Source organism: Rattus norvegicus, chromosome 16, assembly GCF_036323735.1.
Source record: "Rattus norvegicus strain BN/NHsdMcwi chromosome 16, GRCr8, whole genome shotgun sequence".
In the NCBI taxonomy this organism is placed as follows: Eukaryota; Metazoa; Chordata; class Mammalia; order Rodentia; family Muridae; genus Rattus; species Rattus norvegicus.
Genome location: NC_086034.1, coordinates 53,129,008 through 53,135,007, shown reverse-complemented (window position 1 = coordinate 53,135,007; position 6,000 = coordinate 53,129,008). Strand labels below are relative to the sequence as shown.

At 40.8% G+C, this 6,000-nt stretch overlaps 1 pseudogene; it reads right to left on the bottom strand.

Moving 5' to 3' along the window:
* Positions 1-516: 516 nt before the first annotated feature.
* On the bottom strand, positions 517-634 carry LOC120097631 (U6atac minor spliceosomal RNA; annotated as a pseudogene).
* Positions 635-6,000: the final 5,366 nt, after the last annotated feature.

Genomic DNA, 6,000 nt, shown 5'->3' with positions numbered 1-6,000 from the left:
AGGGCAAACCACAACACAGAGTGTGTGCTTAGATTCTACAAGTATTTTCATGAGGTCACTTTCTCACAATTTCATCCTCATTTTCTGCCTTACGATTCAGCCATGCATTACCATGTCACTCTGAAGTGACACGCACCTGTGACAACCCATGGACTTGCTGCAACCTTTGAGTATACAACCAACCTCTCGTTCTCTCTTCCTTTAGGACTAGTGCATCCAAAAGGAGCTGCTCATGTTAGCACACTTCATTGAAATACCCATTGAGTATGGTGGACTCACAAGTCCTCCACACAAATCCAGAAAATCTTCTACTACAGGGCATTCATGTTGCGAATATCCATTTTTTTAATTGACAGTATTTGCTTCAAAAGAGAGATCATTTAAAGAAGATATCAAGAAGTGGTCTTGTCTTTATTCATGCTGACTAGTAGACAACTTGACAACTTGAGTTGTAAAAAATTATATTCATCTCAGTGAACAACCTTTGCTTGTTTTTATTTTTTTGTACTCCCCAAAATATCACCATAATTAAATGGCAATGCCTTAATCACCAATTTATTGTAAGGCCCAAGAGCCTTTTCTGTCCATGTCAAAGGAAATGCTAAGGAACAGTCAGTTGCCTTTTATACAACACACCAGGGCCTTCTTAAGTAAATTTATATAACACACTATAGCTTTCTTAAGTTATACGATACACCATGGCCTTCTTTAAATAAATTAAAGTATGTCCATTAATCCCAAAAGGAACTATCAAGGGCTTAATGGAAAATAGGAAAATAATAATAAAAGACATTCCAAGTCAGATTTCGTAACAGGGTTAACAACATGGAAGTCTCGGGCCTCCCTTAAGCAACCTTTGGTCATGATATTGTTTCTAATTTGAGGGCCACAGGGGATGGGCAGCAAGAAGAAAGCATATGTCAAGGATTCTGAATGTCCCAGTTGCTACTGGCCTGGCTTCCCATCACAGCTAGAGGACAAAGCAATATCAAAGCCCCTGAGGAGGGCTATTCTGTATCTTTTGCTTGTTTTATGTTGTGATATTTGTGAATATAAGTATTTTTCTGATACATATTTATCGTACACACTACTGGGTTTTGTAAGTACCATGGTCTGTATTTTAAACCGCTTTATAAAATTAAGTTAGACGTTGCTCCAGCCATAGGAATGTCTATAAGCTTCCTAACCTCAAGTCAATCACCATTTCTTCTACCTTCAAAAAATAGTTCAAGGATCTCTCTATTCCTATATTACTAGGAATAGAGTAAGTCTATAGAGGATTAACTTAAACCCATGAGAGAAACAATTCAGCATTTTTTTTTCTAGACAAGGAAGCATATTCTCCCGTGTGTCACATGAATAGGAGGGCAGTCTTAAGGGTTGGTTTTCCCTGGCAGTCATGGATGTGACTCTCATCTCAAGTTTGGCTTCACTCAAATGTCATGCCTTCTGGGAAGTTTACAACTCACCATTTATTTTTCACTTGCAGATAAACATAACATTTAAACTGTTTTGTCTATCGTTTTAAGTAGTGAACTATCTTAAGAAATGCATAGTCAGTGGTTGTATTTTTAAAAGATGTCTAGAATATCTCAAAATAGCTTTGGAATCATTTTACAGTTTAATTTTTAGGAGATTTGTAATCCTCAACAAGCCAGTTCCCTAATCAAAAAAAAATTAAAGAAACACAAATCATGAGTTTTAAATGTAACATTAATAAGCTGACTGCAACCTATTTCGAAAAAACAAAAACCACTTAGACTACAGCTATGAGTCCAACCAACTATGAAAGGCATACAATCCCTTAGATATAGAAAAACTAGATGAAAATGTATATGCAGACAGCCAAATCTAGTCAAGTCAGCTTAACAAAACTATAGGGATATATAACTTATATTGACCTCCCATTTTCAGGGAGTAGAAATAATTTTGTCATTACTTTTTTTTTATTATTCCAATGATTGAAAACACATACAGATATAACCTATTATTGTCTTTCAGGTACTTGACCCCAAGAAGCTTTCACTCCATGGCTGTGGGAAGTCAGAAAGTCTTCAAAGAAGTTTACAAACTCCAGTTGAACATTGTAGTCATTTTTTATAAAAAATCTTAAAAGAACATCAGTTACCTAGTTGGGCACTTTCTATAAGTTGAACTTGGAGTTTATAAGTTCTATCACTGTCAAGATCCAAACGAGTATTTAAGGTATCCTTATGGTCTTCATGTCTGCAGCGAAACATCATTTCCTGGACATGTCAGGACCATTACACACATGAACTCCCAGCAACTGTGGCTGTATGTGTAAGACCTGCATAAGAATAAGCCAGTCAAAATCCCAGCAGGGGCTAGGGAGGTGCTCTTGAAGTCCCTCTCAGCCCTAGCTGAGAGGCTACAATACCTGCTGGGTACTAAACCAAAGACAAGTTTCCTTCAGGGATGCTGTACCTGTTAGGCTGGTTATGCATGCAACGGGAGGTGGTCCCACACCCATGTCCATACTGGCAGCATAAAGAGGGCTCCATGGGTTGGAGAGAGAAAGACAAAGACAAAGAATTTGAAATTGGGAAGGCAGAGTAGTGGTGAGGATAAGGGGGGAATTGGAGGGGAGGGAAATTGATTAAATAGCACTATATGCTTTTCTGAGAGTATCAGTAGAGAAGGGCAAAGAAATAAGACAAGAACAGTGGGTTTCATATGAGGAGCGTATGTTGAACGGTTATTGGACACTTGTCTGATAGAAATCATGTGGGGTATGGGAAGCAGGGAGAGAGTAAGTGAGTGGTCTTATCTTAAAAATGTTTAGTACCAGCTGGGCATAGGGTGGTACACACCTGTAGTCCCAGTTCCCAAAAGCAGAGGCAGGAAAGTCACCACAAATTGAGGCATGTCAGTATACACATAAGGCTGTGTTTATAAAAACTAATTTCAAAGCCTGATGCTTTTGGAAACTCTTTACTGCTGGCACAAAATGTAGTGTGTGTGGCTTTATATCTACACAGAGAGCATTTAAGGAGTGATTGCATTAATGCTTAGAATTTAACAAGCATGGGGTTGTGCACAATCCCATGCACAAAAGACAAGCACATAGTCACACTAGAGTGTAACTAAGGTCAGAGAATGCTTTTGGGGAATTGGGGGGGGGGTTAAACTTTAAACCAAGATTAGAGGGTTCCGGGGAAGACGTGAAGGGTTTCAGGAAGATAGAAATCAAACCCGCACTCCCAGGGTAAAGCTGGTCGAAGCAACATTTTATTGGTAGTCAACTGCTATTGTATCTGCCCAGTCTACCAGACCGGGCACTGACAGTGTCCCATGTGGGAAATTTGGATCTGCAGAATGGAGATGATACCATGCTTGGCCTGAGAAGAGAGGGAAGAGAAGGCACAGAATCTCTAATCTTTATAGCATCCTAATAAAACACTCTACCCCTTTAGGGATGTGGTCTGATGGATTTAATCCACTAGGAAGACCAAGGAAAGGTAGGGTGAGAGGCAAGCACTGCCATGAGAGACAAGCATCTCTAGATCAAAGCGAGAAGGGTGAGTAAATGTCCCTCTCTAGAACCATCTTGTGCAACCCTCCCCTCTCTCCCATTCCCACGATAGTCTCTGGGATAATCTTCATGGTCTCACTATGGTGATACTGCAGTCACCCACCAATAATTATCATTATTACTGTAAAATACAGATCATAGTATTATGGATGGAACTGTTCACTTCTAAAATGTGTATATGAAGGTCTACCCCTCAGTGTGGCTACATTTGGAGTAGGAGTAGAGGTTAAATAAGATCACAATCGGGACTCTGATTCCGAAGATTCAGCACACAGAAGAAGGAATGTGAAGGAGCTTGGTTTCTCTCCCTCCCCTCCTCTCCTCCCCCCTTTTCTTTCCCTTCTTTCTTGCCTTAGTCTCTCTCCATCCCTCTCATCTGTTCCTGTGCACACGCACTGAGAAAACACAACGTGAGCACACACCAAGCAGACTGCTATACACACAACCAGGGAGACAGCGGTCGCCAGAAATGAACCCTGTTGCACTTTCCTTTTAATCCCCTGCCTCTGGAGTTGGGGGATACTATCTTTCTGTTGTTCTGAAAGCCTGAAATGATTAAAGCCAAATACCATAACACTTACCACAAGTTTCATTTTACAAAAGTGTTCAACTCCCTGGCATTCACAGGTTTTACCAACATCCAGTTCCAGAACCTTTTTAATCACCCTACAGGAAAAACCCTACACTCATTGGATAGTCCGTCTCCATTTCCTGTCCCCACCCAGAGCTCCTGGGATCTACTGATGGTTTCCATTTTATGGATTTGACTCTTCTAGATAGTCATATAAAACCTTTTATGTCTGTTTGGCTTTGCTTGGCTACCGGCCTGCCTGCTGCTTTCTTTTTGAGAGAGAGGTAGGCTTAGTCTACACACTGCTGGTAATTGACCATGCTAGGACTCTCAGAAGTACCCTTGCTTAGATAGTTTATCCTGACCTTGAACTCACAACTCTTACCTCGGTGCCTTTAAAAGTGCTAGGGTTACAGAGTGGGTTATGCCACCATGTCTGACCTGTCTGTCTTCTTTCACTGAGCATTGTGCTTTCATATGCTAACTCTGTGGGGTGACTTTTATTCTGTGAGGAACTGCTAGACTATTTTCCCCAGCAGGTAAATCCCCCAACCCCAGTAAATATTCTAGCCTTTCAGTTTTCCCTCATCCTGATACTTGTCATTCTACAACAATCTCTTGAAACTGCAAACTCAATCAGACATATCCCTCCCCCTTTTTGAATTAAAAAACCAAACCCTTCACCGTGCCTACAAGGCCTAACATTCTGTGGCTTCCTATACCTCTCTACCCTACCCTCTCTTCTTCCCTTTCTCTAACAGTCCTAGTAAAATGTTAAGGGCATTCTGAAAACAAAGAGTTCATATTCCTTGGAACCCATGCTTGTCTCCTGACAGCAAAGATCTCTGTTAAAATGGACATGCCTGGGAGAATCTTCCAGGGAATACAGAAAAGGCCTTGAAAGTCGAGTACGCACACACGCATGCGCGCGTGTATGTGTGTGTGATGCAATCTCATCACTCAAGTGCATTGTCTTCATAACTTGCAGGTGTGTTCAATGTATACTCATGGACTGTCTTTGTCTACTACACTGTGGGCTTCATGAAAGCAGGAACTTCCTCATGTTCACGTTCATGACTAAATCCCCGATCATTAGAGAGTGTCTGGAGCAGAATAAACACTCCACAACATTCATCATTCATTATCAATTACTCAATATGTGAATGAACAAATGAATTCCAGACCAAAGAAGACTGTGGCTCAAGAATGTAAATACTAAGTCCTATTAAGCATCAGATGTGTCTTGTTTTGAAAAAAGGGTCTCATTCAAAACTTACTTTAGAGCCCCGGCTGACTTCAAACTCATGGTGACCCCACTCCACCCCCATGCTGAAATCATAAGCGTGAAACACCATGTATCCTAAGCACAAGGCATTTTAGATGGTTGGAGCTCACTCAGGGAGTAGTGGGAGTGTAACATGGGTAACGAACTGGAGACAGAACTTATGAGCTTAGCTAAGGACTTTTCTGTTGGTCTTGAAAACTTCAGTCATGTCACCAGTCCCTGAGGAATTTTAAACAAGTACATAGTTACATCTTAAGAAATATTATAATGTTCAGACTAAAAGCCAAAATCAGGAAAAGAGATGTGAAGAAACTGTGAATGCTTGACAAGAAAGAAAGGTTTGGACACAGAGCTGGTCATGTCTTTATCAAAATGGTCCCTGGTGCTTGCTGACCCAAGCACCTGTTCAAGGTATGCTTGGCAACCCATCACATGATCAAGGTGTGCTTGGTGACTGATCACATGATCAAGGTGTGCTTGGTATCACATGTTCAAGAGGTCTGGAGTGCAAAACCACACTAAGATCTGAGCCTTGTCAAATTATAGTTATGTTGTTCACCAGAACAGAAGAAAGGAAAGGAATGAGAAGAT